The sequence below is a fragment of the Drosophila obscura genome, unplaced genomic scaffold (genome assembly GCF_018151105.1).
Source record: "Drosophila obscura isolate BZ-5 IFL unplaced genomic scaffold, ASM1815110v1 contig_150, whole genome shotgun sequence".
Classification (NCBI taxonomy): domain Eukaryota; kingdom Metazoa; phylum Arthropoda; class Insecta; order Diptera; family Drosophilidae; genus Drosophila; species Drosophila obscura.
In genome coordinates, this window is record NW_024542736.1 from 4,053,972 (window position 1) to 4,075,281 (window position 21,310).

Genomic DNA, 21,310 nt, shown 5'->3' on the forward strand with positions numbered 1-21,310 from the left:
AAAAGGGACTGGAGAGAAACCTCAGAGTCCTCGATAGCACTTGACCAAAGCGCTTTATTGTTTAGAAGTGCACAAGTCGTCAGTGAATTTTACGCACACGCATTCAAAATTGAAGGTCGCCTTCCAGCCTTCAAGCCCATCAGCTGCCGAGCTCCCGAGCTGCCACTGTTCCCGCAGCTGTAGCTACAACAATGTAAACTTTAATTGACACCATTGTTCGGGCAACACTTTTTGCTCCATTTAACAGCCATAGATTGCCGCCGAGTGCAGAATGCACAGGACAGAAACACACAAAAAAAAACAAAGCAGTGTAAAAAACGTAGAAAAGATAACGAGCGGAGACCCAGTAGAGGGGCGGGGTTGGGTTCCGTCTGAGCCATGTCAGTGCACAAGTCCATCAGTCACTCGGGGACCGGCGCGACACTTCTGCATGGAGGAGCAGTAAGCATTGGCAGTGGCAGGAGCTGAAGCAGCCATCGCTGACCAGACCAGTCATCAATTCCGGGCACGTTGTTCAAATTATTATTATGCGCAAAATCGCAAAAGGATCTCGCACTCCAGTCGCTCTCTCTCTCCCCGGTCTCTTTCTATATCCCTGACATTTGTAGTAGTTACTGCTTGGGCCTGCCACTCGAGCACACAATCAAGAAATTTAAATTTGATTCGTTGCGCAAACTGCCCAACATCAACACCAACACCAACAACCATCGAAGCTCACTCAAGTGTCAAATGTAGGAAAGATAAAGGAAAAAATCATAAAAAAAAAGACTTACACACTTGCACTTGAATCGAAGGATTCCCTCCCTACCTCCTGGTGCTCCTCGGACGCGGTACGTTCCCGTTCTGCATTTCAACTTGACTTCTTGTCAGCTCTTCTGGCTCTCACTTTGGCCCCATTCCCCATCCTCTTTGTGCGCACTTTGTCAATTTGCTTGGCATTCTGCTTTAGTTTTCAACGATTGCCATAAATTAAATTGTTTGTCGCAGGACAACATTGACAGCGTCAGTGGCAGTGGCAGTGGCAGTGGCAGTGTCACTACCCAGTCCCTGTCCCTGTCCCAGTGGCAGCGTTAAATGTTGACAACTTTTTGCCCAGCGATTTATGTGCGGGCGTGGCCCTAATAGGCGGCTAAGTTCCATCAATGGCTGCTTGTTGTAAACAAATGGCAATACAATGCATCAAAGTCAATGCACAGCACAGCAGAGGGAACAACAAAAAAAGAGAGCATACCTCTTGTTGTCAGATATCTATTTGTACATCCCAATCCTAACCTGGAAAATCAAAAGCTAACAGAATGCTGTCCAACCCCAAAGATTTCTGTTTGAATCTATAACAATATCACACTTTCTTTATAAGTCCGTGGGCTGGGCCAACCAAACCATCTGCATAGATAAGAATCGCACAGACAACATCCCAAAATTTTGTGAAAATTTGTTAATTTAAATTCCAATCATTAACCCAACAACAACACAGCAACTATAAATATTAATAATATTTGCACAGCACAGCCCCAAAAGAAGAACCAGAAAGAAAAAGTGAAATGATATCGTTTGTTGGTCATTATGCATTCCGATGGCTATCGCCTGCTCGTCTGCCTTCTGACCAGTTCACTTGTTCGCAAATTATGCTAATTTTATGTGTCAATTATCTGCCAATAAGCAGCGAGAGCAAGAGGGTCGGCGGTGCAGGGGGTAACGTATATACGTATATATTTTTTTGGGTTACTTGGTCAAATGGGGACGAACCCTGAAGTGGCTGCTGCTCATGTGTAAACATGATTTGTGCCAGTCAAGTGGTCAAGTTCTTTTCATTTTTCTGGGTCTTTTGCCCGGCATTTGCATATTTTGTTTGCTTTATGCAAATTGAGACGAATTCGGTTAACGAAAATAAAACAGGAACTTACAATAGACCCCACACAGAAAGCCCCCAGCAACGCAGCCAATTAAATAAGACCATAAAATGCATCGTCTATTGTTCGGAGATCGACCTACTCTTGTGGGCTACTCTATGATATCATAGCTGAAGCTATAATTAGCCGAGAATTTTGGCAAATCCATCAACAGTCAATAGAACATTCCCAGTCCCAACGAGTGCCAATTTTCGCACATTTCACATTTTGGCACTTGGCATCGAAAGGCTTTCTCTGCCTCCAGGCAGCCAGGCCCGATCTGGGTCCCATGACTCCGCTCATGATGCAATTTCAATTAAAACCAAGCGAAGCGTACATCAGACAAACAAACAAACAAGCAAACAAAACCAACAATGAGACAAGCAAGAAAACAAAGTGAAAAAATGTTAGACAAATAAGCAAAACGCTCGAATTAAACAATTCAACTTCAACTTGAACTCCGCCAACTGGAGGCGGCACGCGAACCGCTCGCTCAATGATGTAATCGATTAGATGAAGCCATTATCCCAAGCCCAAGCACAGGCCAAGCTCCGAGCTCTGGCACTCACGAAAACAGGTATCCGCAGCTGTGCCGCTATCTGAATCTGTGCGAGCACTTTGCTAATGGGCGAAAGTCCGGATCGCTTTGAAAAGAAATGGGAGGCAAACTTCTGGTCATGTAATTCCTATGCGGTCAACTCAGACAACAATTCTTGCCTCATGAATCAGCATTTCCAGCATACAAAGGGAGAAATCAAAATATAAATAAAAAGTGTTACACTTAAATCTGCTTGTGGTCCGTTCGGATTCGTGAAGTGCTGAAAAGACAAGCAACTCTGCCGGCTTTTTTTTGCTGAGCTGAACTGAGCAACATCGTCGGGGCAAAGCCCCAAACTTATGCAACGAGCAGTGGGCAAATCTGCCAGGCAAATTACCATAAAATTTACATAAAAGCTTCCGTGTAAAATTTATTTAAAACAAATAAAAAAAGCTACAGCCACAGAAAGGGCAAGAGGGGGAGAAAGAGAGCGAGAGGTTGTGGGGGTTGAGGTATAGAAAATGCACAAAATCCTGTAAACACTATATCTTCTGCTAGGCGGAAGCCGAGAGAGAGGTTGTCTTGTCAGGCAGAGCCATAAACATAAACATAAACTGCCGGCCCGGCCCGATTCTTCCCGTCCCTTCCCTTCCCTGCCCTGCCCGGGCAGACAACAATTGGCAACAGGTGTAGGCCAAGCTATGTATGTGTGAGCCAAGAAAGCAGCAGACCTGGCCCTAGCCATTCCCATAGCCCTGGCTTTAGTCGCAGTCTCAGCCTCAGTCTTGGTCTTGTTCTTGTGCCCTTATCTAATAACAGCAACGATTTGACAGCACAAAGGATAGAAATACACAGCGAAAGAGAGACAGAGAGGAGAGAGAGATAGAGAGTCAAGTGTGAAGCGGATCCCTGAACACGTGCCCCTCCAATTCCGAACAGGTCTTAGCTTGGCTTTGACAATTTTCGGTAGCCCAGAAGTCGGAAACGGTCTTGGGTCGTCCCCGGTGCCTGATCCCTGGTCCCCAGTTGCCCAGTTGTCCTATTTTGTTCTTTCCGAGTTGTAGCTCAAGCCGTTGGCTTTCGTCTGTCAATTTTTGTGTTATTGTCCTACTGTGAGGCTGCTACGTGCAGGGTCCCCGTCCTCTTAAGTCTTGTCATTGTGCAAATTTACAGTTTTTCGCCGCAAAACGTATTGGGTTGAGTGGAGAGCCGTTTGGGGAAATCTTCGAGATTGTGGCATCAAATTCGACACTAAAAAGACAAACACGTTTTGTATTGAGCCCCGAAATGCCTCCTGAGAGGGCTAGACTCAAAATTAGCCGAATGGAAAGGCATGGGAGGGACCTCCATGTGTGACCGAAATGAACCTAGATAGGAAATTAAGTAATTATGCACTTGACTTGCCATTTTTACCATGTCCCAAGCACAGTGCACAGTGCAGTGCATTCCTGGCACTCCATTTAAGCCGGCTTTGGCCAGCCGGCACACATTGTCCCAGTCCCAGTTGCCAGTCGCCATCGAGTAGTCTCAAACGTAGCTCTCAGTCCCTGCCCTTATGCAGATACCAATACCAATTTCAGCTTAGGCCAGCTGTCCCCAAAAATGGCCTGTTCAAACACAGGCACAAGCACGAGCACAAACACAGGCCGTTGCAAGCTGCCATTGACGGAGGGAATATTGGCCCATTGGCATCATGTTCGATTTTGCAGACACAGCGACGTTTTGTCTTTAACTAAATTATAGCTACTACATGGCCAGGGACTCTGGATTCCGAATTGCTGCTGCTGCTGCTCCTGATCGGAACTGGAAGTGGAAGTGGAAGAGGAACTGGAAGAGGAAGTGGAAGCGGAAGCAGTGGCGGAAGGAAGGACAAAACGGGCAAAATGGCTTAAACTGAAATGTGCCAAAAACTTCAATGCCTGCAACTGACGTGATATCTCCAACCTCAACTTCTGAGCTGGGGGAGGGGATCTGGTTCGGGTCTGGACCGTGCCGGGAGTCGACTGAATTCTGGCTTTGCCTGGCAGTCAATAGTCAACTAAACTGCATCAAACTGCCTGCCAAGAGCGGCTGCTGTTTCGCCTGCCCTCTCCCAGCACTCAGTCTCTGTTTCAGTGTCTGCCTTGTGTTTGTGTGTGTGTGTGTCGACCGATATCGATATAAGGCATTACCTGCTAAACTGTTTGGCAGCATCACAGGTAGAGCCAGGCCGGTCTGGGCCTGGGCCTGGACCGAACCAGAAGCAGAGACAGAGCCAGCATGTCAAACAGTTTTGCAATTGTTTCGGAATTGTCTCTCGTGCAAATGCAATTTTCTTCAATTTGATTGGGGCGGAGGACACGGGACACGGCCAGTGGCAATGCCAGTTGGCAGTTGGCCTGGGTCAGGGATATATTCCAGAAGGTATCTGGAAGAAGAGTTTAATCTATTACATAAAACAAATTGCAGATTTGCTTGTTGTTGCTGTTGTTGTTTTTATTTTGCTTGACGATGCCTCTGAAATGGTAGCATGACATTTAAGTTACTTGATTTTGTCATTTGTTTGCTTGTTAGTTGTACGATACCCCCCTCCCAGGCCCCAGCACAGGTGGCAATGGTCACATTGGCAGGCCGTAGATAAGCCTGATTTTTGTTCTGTCAGAGCCCCACTTCGATTTATGTCCATTGACATGAGTCACCACAAAATGGATCGCCTGGGACCAGATGCACAGATTAGAGAGATTTCGATTCTGTTCAGCTGCTAATTTCCGGCATGATGAATACACGAATAAATAAAAGATATGCAAAGGAAATTGCCTTTGCCTTGACAGCAAGAAGTGTTTCCATATGGCACTGGGCTTTTGCCGAGGGAATAGATTATTTCCATGTACCAGTTATCATCTGCAGATTGAAAATAAACCACAGTCCGTTTCTTTATTTTTGTATATTCATGTATGAGATTTTTAATTTGATTTGCATACATTTTTAATGGCCAGAAAAAAAACTAATTTGAGCAAAATTTCCACTTGTTTTAATTACCACTGATTCGATTAAACCTTAGCGAGTTCATAAAAAGCTGATGAAGAAGTCACATGTCCTCTTGTGTGCTCTTCAATCGTTTTGTTTTATCCGCCATTTTAATATCGTGCGAGTATTCATCAAAATGCACTCCATCAACCAGACAATTACGGGCTCAAAATGCAACAATTTTATTACATAAAGCTTATGGTCAGACTAACAAATATATCAAAGCTAAAAGCCTGGAACATTCGCAAAATACCAGAAAAACAGCTGGAGAGGAGAGCCAAACTGGGGGATAGACTGACTCATACCCCAACAACAATCCCCCCACGATGATCCCAGAGAGCTCTCCCACCCCGGTGAACAATGGCCCGATGTTGACATAATAAAACGCACATAACTAGCGCACAAACAGCAGGACCAGGACCAGAACGGGTCAGCGGATGGGATTCAGAGGACACAAGGCCGCAGATGCCACAAATTCCGATTTTCACACAAACATACACACACACACACACACAGAAACACCCATATATGGTCAGTAAAAAATGTTATTAAAAAATATATATCCCATAAAGAATGAGCGGGAAAGAGATGGAATGGAGTCCGTGCAAAGCGGGAGAGATAAAGAGAGAGAGAGAGAAATCATATAAAAGAGAAATCAATGCAAAACTATGGGGATTTAAAAGCTCTTTAAATCGCCCAAGAATATGCAAGGCCATGGGTCATAAAATTGCGGTTTCATTACACAAAAACCCCAAGCATGACATGCGAAGGGGCAGGGAGTGCAAAAAAAAGAGACAAATACTCGTAGATAGATGGCTGGAGAAAAGTACTACTACGAGTATGATATTAAATCGACATTGGCATGTGCCTGAGCAGACCTGAACCAAAAATTACGCCAACTAGCTTGTCGCCGGCATTCCAAAGAGCATCCAAAGAGGACCCCAAAGTCCGGATCTGAAGGATCTGCAGAAGAGAAGGAGTAGGAGCAGGAGCAGAAGCAGCCACTCAATACATTCTATGGCAGAGTAATTCAAAGTTAACGATGTGTAAATACTTAAGGGCTTAAAATGCAAAACCAAAACTCACGAGGAGGACGACAGACAACGAGGCCGGCAACCGGCAACCGAAAACCGCAATTATGACAACAGAACTGGACGGGGTAAGGCGCCCGGGGAGGTGGGCCACAGAGATGGAGTCTTGGGGTTGGATTTTGGGTACGGGCTGGTTATGGCTAGCAAAAACCAATTACTTGACGTGTGTATCTGCCGGCCCTCACAGAGAGGCTGGGAGCGAGTGCTGGCTCAGAGCTATGATTTGTCCTTGGCTCCAGAAATGGTAACAAAATTGCAACCTCGTTTGTTGCACAAATGAGCCACATTGTAACCGAAGCGGCAGAGGCAGGGGCGGGGGATGGTGCCGAGACGAGTCACAGACCTGCAGCCACAGAACCGCATGGGCATGGACATGGCCACAATATCCGACAACGACAATTACCCGCCAGCAATTTGCGTGAATTAACACCAGTCAAAGAACTTGCGCACTCAAAGATAACTTTTATAACTTCTTCAGCGCAGAAAGCTGCACTCGGTGCTGGACCCGTCTGGACAAGGGTCTCTTGGGGGGAACTGGCAACAACAAAATGCATATATTTATTATCGCCACGGCGAGATTGCAACGACCACAGCAAAGACGACCTTGAAGCGCACCTGGCCGTGGCTACGTGATGCCCTCTGGGCGCATGTATTGTTGTTCCCTGCTTCGCTTGCGCTCCGGCATCATCCTCATCATCATCATCGCAGGGCCAATAAATTAGCAAAAACCAAAGCGATTTAGTAACGTTTTTATTGTTGTCCTGGTCAGCGAGATGAGCGGCGGCATCAGGTGTGGATGGCGTAAATTGAATTAAACGCCAATGCTCGGGCAACTGCAGCGAGCATTCGTCTTCGAGTGTTTGGGTGCATCAAGTCTGGGGCGTCCCTCACTCCAACTATACGATGACCCATGTCAAAGCCCTCAGAGATCAAAGGAAATGCCTGAACCACCATAAACTACAAAAAAAGATACGATTGTAGGTCCCTAGGGGCGGACATTGTCTAGGCCCAAATGGAACACGCCCATTCCATTGCTAAGCGCGTGATTTAATGAGTTTTGCAGACACTGATTTATGCCTAATGACTGAGCCTAAATTGTTCGCTTGCCGCTCTGTTCCGCCTTCGCACAATCCATTTTGCCGCTCTGCAAAATATGTACACACTCGTACATATACAAATTAAGCAACACAACACAAACAAATGCAAAACTAAATTGCTTGAAATAAAACTTTTTGGCAGATTTAAGCCCCAAAGAGCATCGGCATCCGAGGGTACGAGTATGTAACTGCCGAGGGCCCTGCCGAGGCCCCAAAGAATGAGAATCACATCAGAAGTGAGCAAAACAGATTTGTCACAAAACCACAACAGCCAGTAAATCAGCATAAAAGGCGAATGCAAGTCAAAACATTTCAGAAATTATGACCCCGGACAAGGGCCCCCGAAAAGGGTCGTCTGCCGCAAGACCAAGCCGCAAACTGAACGAGCCTGGGAACCCAGTCGTTGAAGGGGTTTCGGGACTGGAATGGGGTAAAGGGGGAAGCTGTGTGGAGATGGGTTCTACTGTGGGCCAATGATAATTGCCCCGGCTGTGGGTGGACGGACTGGCTCAACCAAGCGTGCTGCAAAACGAAACAAGAAAAAAAAGGGCTAGCTGGCGGGGCCGAATATTAAGATACTCTGGCAGATCGATTTGTATCTAATTGGAATACTTAATACGTAGATACGTAATATTGCAGTCCTATAGTTGACAGTTTAGTTGGCATGGAAATATTTTCTTAATACCTTCTGAGAGTGTACAAAAATAGAGGGAGATTGTGGAAGCGAAAAGCATCCAAAAAGTTACATACTGAAGCGAGCGAAGGGAAGTATGTGAAGTAGCAACAGCAGCAGCTGAATTTCGTAAATGCAATAATTGCTGCTGCATCTGTGCGTGTGTGTGCTGTGGGCATCTGTGTGAGTGTGGGGCCTGCATGTATATGAATGCATGCAGAAAAGATGCAAATCAGTCAGACATCTGGACACATGACCAGACGAATGACGGCGGCAGCCTCTCTTACCCTCTCGTGAGCATAAATAAGTTGTCTGCTAGGGGCTTTGCCCATAGCCCAAACCCAGCCCCAGCCTGCACCCAAGCTGCTGCCGCCCTCAACGAATAACCAATCTAACGAGAGCTTATTCATTACAACAGAAAGAGTGGGCTAACAGGGGGCACACACGAGTTCTTTCTCATCTTTGCCATACTTGGAGATCCCAAATGTGTCTGCTGCAAAAAGGAGGGTGCAAGAACAGAGAGTGAGGCACAAGAGCATAACAAACAGCTTTTTGTTGCAGCTATTTCTGCCTCTGCTGCTGACTCAGTTGAGCAGACATTAGAGTAGCCCACTGACACTTCCGTTTAGGCTTTGTTTTTATACCCAGTACTTGTAGGCCAAAAAAAAGCTTGTGCAACTAGTGGAGACGATTGGAACAGCCTCACGAAAGTGCTGTCGACCGCATAAGTAAGATAATTCTCTCTGAGTAGCGAGAGTCGGATCTAAACAAATTTTTGTTCATGGATTAATTCTGATCCGCAGTTTTTTTTTAACGACTCGATAAACTTAATGCAGCGTATCCTCTAGTCTTTATATATATTCTCTGTTCTTCTCTGTGTTCATGAAACGGTTGTAGCTCATGCCTTAAAAAAGATATGTATGTATGCATGCATGTAGAGCAGCAGAGAGCATGCATGCTGCAGAAACAAAGCAATTAAAAGCTTTAACTTAAAGTAGAGCCCCTCACATTTTATTTGTTTGCTGTGGACGAATTTGCTCTTCTGTGCAGAGCATTTGAAATGTTTTTAAGCACACTTTTCATGGCTTTATTTATTTATGGTTGGCTAGTTTGATGCTTATTAAATAGTTTTGCATTTGAAATTTATTTCGGCACAAAACCCATCTTTACTGGAGGGCAATAATTTTTGGCTTTTGCCTTCTAAAACACGCACATAATTTACAAGCTCTTGACTTTCACAATTCGTATTCGTTTCATTTTCATTTATGCACATACATATATATTCTTAGAATTTTATTTAGCATTTCAGACTTTTAATTGAGGCAAATTTCATTTATTCAAAGGCGTATTCAAAGGGAATTAGTTGATAAATGGTAAACAGACATGTTTCGGTTTTTTATTGTCTATTGTTTATTTATTTGCGCATTACAATTTAATATTAAATGGTTTTGATAAGTCAAGAACCATTCATGAACAGCTTGGGGAGCAGCTCTTTGATTTCTTGCAAATTTACGCAGAGTCCTCTCAGAGTCGCTGCAAATGACAGGGCGTGTCATGCACTACCCCAAAAACAAAACCTAGACATGCGTGGAGGTCGTCCCTCCACCTCCTCTGGCAACATTCACACACGAGTGTGTGTGTGTGTGTGTGTGTGTGTGTGTGTGTGTGTGTGTGTGTGTGTTCATGCTACTTAAACTTCAGCAAAATGTTCTGTCATTTTGACATCATTACACCCAAACACATGCATTAGTTCTGCTTTAGTCTTACCCATGGACTGACACAAACGGGCGGAGAAAACTACGAGTATCATGATGAAGCCAAGTATTAGGCGACGTGTAAGTGAAGAAAAAACAATGGAAAAAGCGTTGCAAAAATGGGAAAACGAAGCAAAACTAACATACTTTGGTTGGCATAACTGCGGAGCTGTGGAGCTGATGCCAGAGCTGGTGGAATAATAGATTCACGCACACACACACTCTGGCCATGACAATGAGAGATGGTTTTGTGTTTGTGTTGCCGGGAAAGTGCAGATCAAATGCAGTTAACTAGCTTGTTGACATCTTCACACACAATTTCCCCGCAAACACACACACACACCACTAGATGAGTTTTTGTGTGTGTTCGCTTTTCTTTCGGCAGCATTTACCTAAGGAAAAAGTTCAGCATCCCAAGCGCTTTTCTGAGCAATGTTGCAAATGCTGCAAAATACTCGTACATGGGTATGGGTATGGGTATACCTGGCCCAAAAGCTGACCCTAAACAATACATATCCACATACATAGTGGTACATAGTAGTACATAGTATACATTTATATGTACTTCTGTGTCTGCAGCACACGAATGTATTTTTCATAAGTTAAACAAAATGAAGAAAAACATTGTTTTTGTCCAAACGGATTGCCAGGGACATACAATTGCTACGTGCGTTTGCAACAAATTGCAGCATAAACACTCGAAGCAGCATCACTCTCCGCACTCCCCTTCCGACACATTGCTCGTGTGTCTGTGCTATCTGTGGGGGCGGCTGGAGGAGGCGGCACTGTGGCACTCATGCAAAAGTAAACGATTTTTAAATGCAATTCCGCAAATGGCCCGGTTCGGCCCGTCCCGACCCGGCCCGGCCCGGCCAGACGAGACCGAGACCCAACCGGCCACCATTGTCACAGCAAAGTTGTCAAAACATATTATATGGCCCGATTAAATTTTAATGTCCAGGCAAGATGCAATTTTTAAAAGCATTTTCATTTTGATTTGCTCTGGGCCCACTTTGGCCAGCCAATCTTATGGAATTCCCAATGAAATATTTATGCCAACAGACGACAAAAAAAAAAGAAGAAGCAAAACCTAACCATAGACTGTGTCTGCACTCGTGCCTCCTGTTCCAATTGAAGCCCCGAAGCCAGATTTTGCCCCTCATCGAGGCACACATGTACCTTCGTCAGTGATCCTCTTGACTCCAGCCTGCAAATCCCAGATGCTCAAGAAGCTCTTCGAGTGTGGACCAACGCCTCGGACCCTTTACCCGGACAAGGCAGACAAACTATTTCACCGCACTCACACTTGCATACTTTTGCGGCCTGCATGCCAAAATGCTGCTCGCCTCCCTCCCCACACCCTAAGCATTTGGACAGAGACGCACGCCCTGGCTAATACACTGCAAAAATAGTTTTTCAATTTTATAAATACTCTGGCAGAATTCTGGGAAAGTTTTTTTTTTAATTTAGGCACTTGAATTAAATAATCATATATATCTTGATCTAGGATTGTGGGTTCTGTTTTGCGCTCCTAAAATTATGTTTTTTGTGTTGCTTATTTTCGAAGTGTAAACAATTTTCGAGCGGGTCATGTGAGTGGTGTTTGAGGGCTGGCTTAGGTCATCGCGGTTTCAGCGAGGGAACTTTAAAGTCAATACGGAAAAAGGGCATTCCAATGGGCGTTATACATTCTTTTTAATATAGCACAAATAATAGAAAGTATAAATTTCGTATGATTACTATTTTTTTTTTTTAATTCCCTTGGGGTTAAGTACAAAAATAATAATTCTATAATTTTCTTAGTTCAAATTCTCAAATCCAAGCTTGTACCTTTTTTATTAAAAGTTCCTTTATTATATTATAGTTGATCAGTTAAGGTTTTTCTGTGACTTGCTTTACAGTGCATTTCCGGTGTTACGATTTTTTTCTTTGCTATCTCTTTACTGTACTCAAGCTGCGTTTCCCCTCTCCCACTTAAAAATAATCTCAGTCTCGACGTAGCTTCGACTGAAGCTTCATTGCATACTTTTGCGAACAGAATGTTACAAATATGCTTGGCTCGTTCGTATGCCATGCCCACTCATGCCTGTGGCATGCGGCATGTTGCTGTGTATCTGCATCTGTATTTCTTTGTATCTGCCTACCGAAGCCCATTTATTGTTCCTTCTTTCTGCACAGACGACAGCCAGTCAATGGGCACAAACAGCACGGCAATGAAGAGAAAAAAGAGATGTTTCCAAAAGCCAAAACAATGCAATAAACGTAATTACAATTGAAACGTCCCTGAGTGGGCCCAGGCAGCTGGGCGAGTGGGTGGTTGGGGGCCAATAACGAGGACAACATGTTTGTCAACTGGCATGCTCGTACATTGGAATTTATCAATAATTCCCATAGGGACAGCACCGAAGTCCTTTTCTTTGCCAATTACACACTCACCCACAAACCCGCACACTGCCTGGGCCCGGAGACGGACTTGCACTCCTTTTTTTTACAATACACGCCCAATGTACGTGCTGGTATCTCCTCTGAGTTTGCATTGCTGTCCGGGCTTACTTCATTTCATTGCCCGTAGTTATGGCATCCACAGTGAATCAGTGCCTCTTTGTGTACCCACTAGGAGTGCCACAGTAAGACAGGGGAGGGCTATTGGGCTCGATAAGTTTTATATAAGTATAATTTGTAAGCATAGCCCATTGGTAGGTTTATAATTACAGAGGAAAAAACGAAAAATGGCATCTGTATTAATGGGTATTCCACAGTCAAGACTATCATCATCAGTGGCATTCCAATATGTTCAAAATAAATAAATATATCTCCAAGGATATGTGGAAATATTTAAATCATAAATATTCTCTTGTAATTTGTAAAATGTCCCATAAATAATGGTCAGAAAACCGTTTGGCACTTAGAGCAGAGATATCCGATCTGAGTGCTGCAAAAATAACTTCACATGAGGATTCTCAACCAATTTATTTGAATATATAAATGTTTATTTTGGGAGTCAATATTGACAAAATATTCTTCGGGCCTTTTTATCAACCCAATCCAACTTTTTTGCCAGCAAATGCTTTTTAAAGTCCACTCAAAGTTTAGTTGGATTTTGTTGGCCTCTGGCGGCATTTACTTTGCAGCATTGATTCTGCAGGAAATTCAATTAAAATTGATGCTGCCACTGCTTCAATTCTGCCACTGCTGCTGCCAATTGTTCGGCGGGATTAGATGGAAACAAAGCAACGGAGAAGGAATCCCAGTCGAGTGTCTTCGGCTTAAATCACAGTTGAGGAATCCTTTGGCAGCCACTCAATAACTTAATTCGGAAACGCATTCGCCTTCAGGCACACTTACAGTTCTCTCTCCCTCTCTGCCATATTGTTGTTTTGGGCTGGATTCAGTTTGGGGCTTCCTTCAAGGTGTTTCAATGTGCCACAACTGTAGCAGCAGCAACCACCATCAGCCGCCGGCAAATGACAGGCAAGGGTGGCCGGCCAGGGCCAGAGCCAGTCCCAGTCCCACCCATCGACCGCACAACACCCGGAGGGAACACGACCTACGCCCGTCCAAGTGAAAACAAGCGTAAACAGATCCCATCCCCGCAACAAAAAACAGGATGCAGAGCGGCGCATCCTGCGCCTTTGGCTTTTCGGCGGCCACTGCAACTGCAACTGCCACTCGAATTTTGAATTACGGCCAGGATGGGCTGGCCGCGTGTTTAGATCCACTTCCTGGCTGCCTTTTGGAAAGTTTTGCGCCGCCCCTGCCCTGCCCCGCGTGCAACTTTGCAACTGTACATAAATTTAATTTCATTTTATGAGTCGGCCCAGCAACATCTTTTAGAACTTTACCACACACTATGAAATGTACAGGCAGCGAAAAATTGCAAACAATGTCATATATTTTTTTCCTTCCTTCGGGACAACCCATTCGTGAATTTAAGAAGAAGAAGAAAATTGTTGCATTAATATTCCAATAAGGCAAAAATTCAAAAATTAATTGTAACTTACTTTTAGTCAATATTTAACTTTCAGTGTATGCACCCCTAATGCAATTTTATTTCTATTTCTACCATTTTTCATTGCAGCCAGACTTGCCACTTTCCACTTGCCACTGCCGGGTTTTGTGGGCGTCGGGAAACTGTTTCGGTGAGTTAAGTATGAATTATGTTGTTTTAGCGCGGCGTTCCTGAGTTCGAAAACTTATTGAAATATGCCGCAGCAGCAGTGGCAGCAGCAGCAGCAGCAGCCGGCCACTACACCAACTTCTGTGTGTCCTTTTAAGCTTAATTGAAAGTTCGGCCCGCACCCAGCCAGGGCACATTCAGGCCAAGGCAGCAATATGCCGGCAGCCCGAAAGTTTGGCCAGAACGCACTATGTTCCCAGCCAGGTTGTAAATTAGCGACAGCTGGCCAGCACTACATACTACATACTACACATAGAGTGCATTTTGGGGTGTTGGGTTTTGGTTTGGTTGCAGGAGCAGGTAACTGCATTTACAAGGCAGAGATTTTTGCATTTACATTTCTGTGGATTGGCCTCAAATTTTAATTGAATGAAGAATTTATATTCCATTTAACAATAAATTTTGTTGTCAATCAAAGAAGTTGTCCGGGACAGAGTGGCTGGCTCTTGACAATATTTTTACATTTGTGTCTGAAAGTTGCCACATGCAACTCAAGCCCACACAAATGTCACATAAAATCTCACAAATGCATACGTACAATAGGATAGAGAGAGAGAGAGAGTTGCCCAATCTATATGGAGAAATCTGCACACAACTTTTCACGCACAACAAATTTTGCTGGTGGAAAACAAGACTTGGAGAAGGAAGCCAGCGGAAAAAATCCAACGAACGCCAGAAATCTTTTGCAGCTGCTCATAAAAATGTCCGGATACCCACCCTGCGACACCCGTCCCTGCAAACAAGTTGCAGTTGCGTTTGTGAGCAATTTGTTATTCGATTTTTATATGGCCATGCAAAACTTCAAAACTTCCAGAATGACAGACACTACCATGTCAGCGGAGGAAAACCCTACTCCATTTGGTCCGTGAAGGAGGAGGGAGGGCCAGTGGCTGGCACCACGGAAATGGCTTGAAATTGTCAGCTGCGCAATGATGCACATTAAGTGTCAAGTGCCAAAAGTTGTTGCCGACAACAACAAGAGAATTTTTGCTCAACTTCCTTGAAGAGGATGGGGCACGGCACTCGCATTGACGCCGCCTGTCATCGTGAACCGGAAAGACATACTCGTACACCCCGACATACCCATATTATTTATTTATTTTCCGTTAACTCTTCGTCTTCGATTTTGTGCAATTTTCAAACGTGCTGCCGTCTCGTTGCCAGCTTTACTTTTCCATTGTGCAAAAACGGAATTGCAAAGGCCATTTGCGGTTTAAAAATTCGGCGAGAGAGAGCTAGAGGATGGGTGAGACTGGTGCATCAGCTCCATATAACAATGGAGCAATGAGGGCACGCTGACGCCATATTCAATATTTATTTACGCTTCCATTTCTATTTGAGAAAGAGACGGAGAGAGAGAGAGTGCCAGCAGGAGTAACACCCACCCATCAGAGCTGAGGATACTACTCGTATTCCACGGAGTTTTCAGTTCCGGCTCAAGTACGTGCTCCGCTTGATTTGCTGCTCTTTCGTCTACCAAGATAGAGAGCAAAAGAGCAGAGTGAAGTGGAGTGCAGTGGAGTGTAGTGGCGTGGAGGAAACACATATTTTGACGCATGTTTGTCAAATGTGCAATATGTTTTTATTACTATTTATACTTATTATTTTTTTGTTGCTTACCCAGGCAACTTTAGCTGCATTTGAATTATCTATTTGCTGAGCAAATAAAGTGAACAATTTACATTTTAAACTCATGCATTTTCATCAATAATTGAAAAGAGAGTGACAGGCACTGGATACAGAGAGTGGAAATCCATTTTGTGCCCGGGGGCAAACATGATGCAAACCTCCCGCCCAAGTGCATCCAATTGGAAAAGTTGTAAAATCAACAAGTCATTGGCAAACAGCGGCGGCCCAGACGACAGCGCAAAAAACATCTCTGTTAAAATGTTTTGCTTATTTGCATACAAAAATACACACGGAAAGGAAGAGAGAGGGACAGACAGACAAATAGTGAGAGAGTGAGAGAGAGAGAGAGTGCGAGTGACAAAGAGAGAGGTAAATAGAGGGGGAAGAGAGACAGACAAGTCCGTGGGCAAGCAAACAGTTGCTCCTGGGAACTGGGAACAAACGGTCTGGGGGGGGAGCAATCGTCAGGTGCTGGCTGCCGATGCTGCTCAAGTGCATGAAAGAGTTGCAATGGCTGCCAGCGGTGCAGAAATAACTGTATTTAGAACCGGAAACGGAACTGAGCGAACCCATATGGGTGCTTCCCCGTGCTAGTATGTGTACGAGCGAACAGCAGAAGCTTTTCTGGAAATTGAAACTGTCGAAATTTTATTTCCCCGGCAGCTGCCAGCCATTTGCAAAATGGAGACAAAAGTGGAAAGGTTCACAACCAGCCCGGAAACTGCTTCCTTTGGCGTTGTCTCTTCGAAAACCAACTTCCAATGAGCTGCTCGAGGATTTGTGTGGGTCGCCTTGAAGCGCAGTCGACCTCTTTGCTAATTCAATTTCCAATGGGAACGGCAAAGCTTGGCTGGCCATCGAACTGCAATTTTAAACAATAGAATCTAAGCCAAAAATTCCGAATTCAATAAGCCCCTCCAAATATCATGTATGCGTAGCCATCTGCACCCAGTTTAGTTTCACCAAATCGAACCAACACAAAAGCTGTATAACAAGTTTAATTTTAGACCGGGTATCATAGAGCCGTGTATACCCTGTCCCAAGTAAATAGTTTACTGTAAAAGATATTTAGAATTTGATTGGATGCCATCGCTCACATTAAAATAAATAATATGCAAAACGTCAGTTCATAGGGAGTACATCCTCGAGTACTCCACGTAGTACGACTACCTAAACAAACGGAAAACAATATCATAGTTAAAGTTTTTGACAGTTTAAAGCCGAATCTGGCTGTGGTGTGGAGGCTGGAAGCGGCCAAAATGCCAGTTAACTTTTTGTTTGCATGGATTTTTCCGTGCGGTGTCCTTCTCTCAGCCGGACGGCGAACATTTTTGCAATTCTCGTGCAAATGATGCCCTCCGGAAGTGCCCGGACACATGGCTCAGAGCGTTCAGAGCGTCCAGAGCGACAGACCAGTTCAAAGCACAGTTCAGGCATGTGGGGGGAGATCGGTGGCTGTTGGGGGCTGTTGGTGACTTTGCGTCGCACATCCGCAAAATCAATGTTAAGCTTGTAACGTGCAAAAGTTAATGCCGCAGTCCGGCCCATTCCGACAATAACGGCGGCAAAAACCGACCACACGGGGCCAACCAGAAGCGCAACTAAAAAGCCAAAGCGGAAAATGGCTCCAAACTCACACACACACACACAAAAAAAATCGAAACATTTCAGAATATTATTGTGGAGACTACGAAATACCCTGAATGCAGATTAGTTTCTTGGGCTCTATTAAAAATGCATATAACATATGGAAATGTGGCTCAGGAGGAAGAGTCGTGGCAGGAGATGACACCCCAGGGGTATACACCTATCGCTACACTGGCAAGCCAAGACTGCTAAATTCTAACACTCATCCCACTTGAAACAAATAATAAATAAATAAGTTACAAACTGCATTCTGTGCCTGCTTTACCCTTTTACTTATACAACTACATATTACGGACAAATAAACGCCGCCCACCGCCCCGAATATAATCATCGAAACGTAAAAACGCTGCCATATTTAATATGAAACTAAAAGAACAATACAACCACTAAGCGCAAGAAAAACAATGAAACTAAAATTATAAATGCAAAAGCGATGCTCAGAACGCCATGAAAACCAAACTAAAATCGAGAAACGAGACTGACTATGAATAGATATTGCCTCTATACACATACACATACACATACATATGTGTATATCTACATGGCCTGACATACTGCCCAAAATAAGGGACTCGAAGAGAACAAAAATACGAGTTTTCAATGTATATATGTTTGTATATTGTGCAGCATTTTGGCTATTGTTGCATTTCTGTTGTCATTTTTAAGCCAATTTCCGTTCATTTTGACGCTTCCGGTGCACACACATTCGTACTCGTACTCGTACTCGTAGACTCGTTGATGTATGCATTAAATGAAGTTTTTTTGTTTGGTTTTTTTTTTGTTTGGTTTGGTTTGGCTTTTGACTTTTGGTTTTCTTCTGTGGCCGCTGCTGCTGTTGTATGCCACACACCAGAGACCCATGCGCTTTGATCTAACCAGAAAAATGCACAGCCAACGGAAGCAAAACTGTGGATGCCACCAATCCAAACTACGTACAGAGTTGTCAAGTGTTTAGAAAAATAAATTATATTTTATCTGAATTTGGATCTCTGATACAAATCATACCAAACTAATAATAAATATAATACAAAAGCCATAAAAAATGAAAAATTAAATTTGACCAAAAAGTTGGCAGACTATGCTTGCATAACTAAATATTGTAGAGTTTTGTTTACTATTTTTTTCTCTTAACGCAAAAATTTACCTACACTAAAAAAGATTGAAATATTACCAAAGCAGCTAACACACACCCAATTGGACTTCTTCATTTTATGGCATGCAATCGCATGCGAAATACAAGTGACTTTAATTGGAAAAGCTCCCATGTTGCACTCATCTTATCAGCGCTTCCAACTTTGATTAATGCCAGCAGATCGTGGAAGTTAATCCAAGCAATCAACGGCATCATTAAACAAAAACAGAAATAGTTGCAAGCACATACAAACACAGGGAGCAAAAAGTTGAAGGGCAAGTTCGTAGCTCAGCAACAGTTACAAACACACAAAAGGAAGCAAATAAAATCAATGGCAGCTACTATTTCCTATGAGTACCCTTTCCACAGCAGCCAATAACCCAATGCCCGACTATTCATTTACGAGTTTGTTCTGACAACAATATGCATAGCAGACAAATATGAATAAATTAAATTGGTTTTACACGATTGCACTTAATAAAATCTAACAAATTCGAACAAATAAGCCGTTGCAGTTGGAGGAACAAGGTCGATGATTTAACGACGGCTATTTGTTATTTAAAGATGTGAAGAAAGTATCAATAAATTTATTCGCCCATTCCAACTGCCATCCCAATGTTAAGCAATTTGTATCTGCTTATAATTTCTTAGGCTTATATTTTCTTGTCCATGAATATGTTGGCTGGTCTGTATATTTATTGAAGTATTTATTAAAGTTGCCTTTGACGCATATCCTGCCATAGCACTAACGATTTAATAACATTTTCCGGAAATACGTGTATTTTCCAAGCAATTATCCATTTTTTTCTTAAAGCCTATCTATGGATCAGCAACAAATATCCATGGCACACACACAGATCAATAAACAAAAGTATTTACTGCTTTACGAGGGTCTCCACCATATCCACCGCTTGGGGCAATGCAAATAGATGGCACAGGGGTGCAGAGGGAGCGGCAAGAGGTCATTCATGTTGTAGGCACAAACAGAGCAGGGACAGCGAACGTTTGTTAATATTTTGCGTCTCGTTTTCGCCGACAGTCGATGACAGTTACTGGCCAATGTCCATATGGCCAGCGAATTGCATAGGTCGCTGAAAACGGCAATATTCGACGTGGTGTGTACCAAAGGGGGATTGGACAAACAGTTTTCACGCTGTTTGCCGGATAACCGTTATTATATCGTACTCCCCACGAGTGTGGTGTGGTGTGGTATGTGTGTGTGTGCATCTGTGTGGACAGTGTGGCAACGTGTGTGAGTATTCCTGGTCCCGTTTGAGCCTCGAATCCATTTGACATTATGACGACGCATCATCGAACAAAGCTGGCAAACTTTCCCCAGCTTACAAATATGAGTATGGGGGGGTGCCGTTTAATTCTCAACTTCCCCCAGCATCATGACCCATATACCGGGACATGCCCACCGCATCACCGTTCGCTGACCAGGGCCACTTTTTAATAAGCTCGATTTGGTGCGTTTTAATTAAAAATTGTGCGCTGGTTCCTGGCCGCTGTTTGTTTGCCGGCAGAGTATTAAAGAAATTTCATTATTCCGACAGAGTCAGGGCACAGGCACACAAAACTGTTGCTGTTGTTTGCTAGGTCCAATATTTACATTGTCCAAACACAGATACACGGAGACACGCATATGAAAGATTTATTATGCCATTTTTCGGGTGAAAGTTTCTCCAATTAAAAGCCAAAGCGCAGCATATGCAGGTCACATTGTGGAATATTTACATAATAGCAGAGAATATTAATAATGGAAATGAGCTGCAGCTGGAATAATCGCATTTCATTGAGAAAATCGCGCAATAAAAAGGAACTTTGGGAGCGAGCACGGGGAGCGAGCACGGGAAAGGTGCAAAAAGTTTATTCATTTTGGCAGCGAAACAGAAATGGTTCTGTACATACGTACAAAGAAGCAGACACACACGAAAGGATTACTAGTTTTAATGAACCGAAGCTTTAGATACCCTTGCAAAAAAAATGGAAGTAGCCGAATTTTGTTTTGAATTCTTCAGGAAAAGACAAAAATTTTAAAAACTAAACTATTTTTACCTAAATCCTACCTTCATTTTCCCATCAGTTAGCAAAAGGAGAGCAGTCACAATAACCTTTGAGAGGGCATACAGCAAATTGAGAGTGGGAGAGCGAACCAACCCCTAGAACTTTCCCTCTTACTCTCCGCACTTGTTCCATAAATATTATTGCCCTGTATTTCATTTTTATGTTGACTTTTGTCTCACTTCTTCGACAACAATTCCGTGAAAAAAAATGTTTTTTTGGCGTGTTGCAGCAACACAAATAATTGTCGAGCAGCATGTTGCAAGCGTACACATGGAGTGTGTGTGTGTGTGTGTGTGTGTTAGTGTTTTGTGGTTGTTATTTACGACCGGGTCCTAAGCAACTAGTATAAATATTAAGTATACGCAACATTGTCACGTCAGAATCTAATGAAAAACTTTGGTAGACTCGACCGCTATGCTCTCGATTTATGCTGATGGAAAACTTTAAGCGATAAAGCATCGATAAAAACCAAACGTTAGCCAGGCTTCGCCCCACCCCTCTCTTGCCCGCTCACCCTCAGCACACATTCAAATGGCAACAGCTGGGCGGACAAGGCAGCATCTATGCATATATCGGGCATTCTATGTCGTATATATGGCATGTCTATCTA

At 43.7% G+C, this 21,310-nt stretch overlaps 1 protein-coding gene across 1 annotated transcript in view; it reads left to right on the forward strand.

Annotated features, from left to right (window-relative positions):
* Positions 1 to 21,310, forward strand: part of LOC111069363 (mucin-5AC) — a 50,189-nt gene that overhangs the window by 592 nt on the left and 28,287 nt on the right. The window contains 1 exon segment of the mRNA XM_041591639.1: positions 14,127 to 14,187. The gene's annotated coding sequence lies outside the window, so the exon portion shown is untranslated.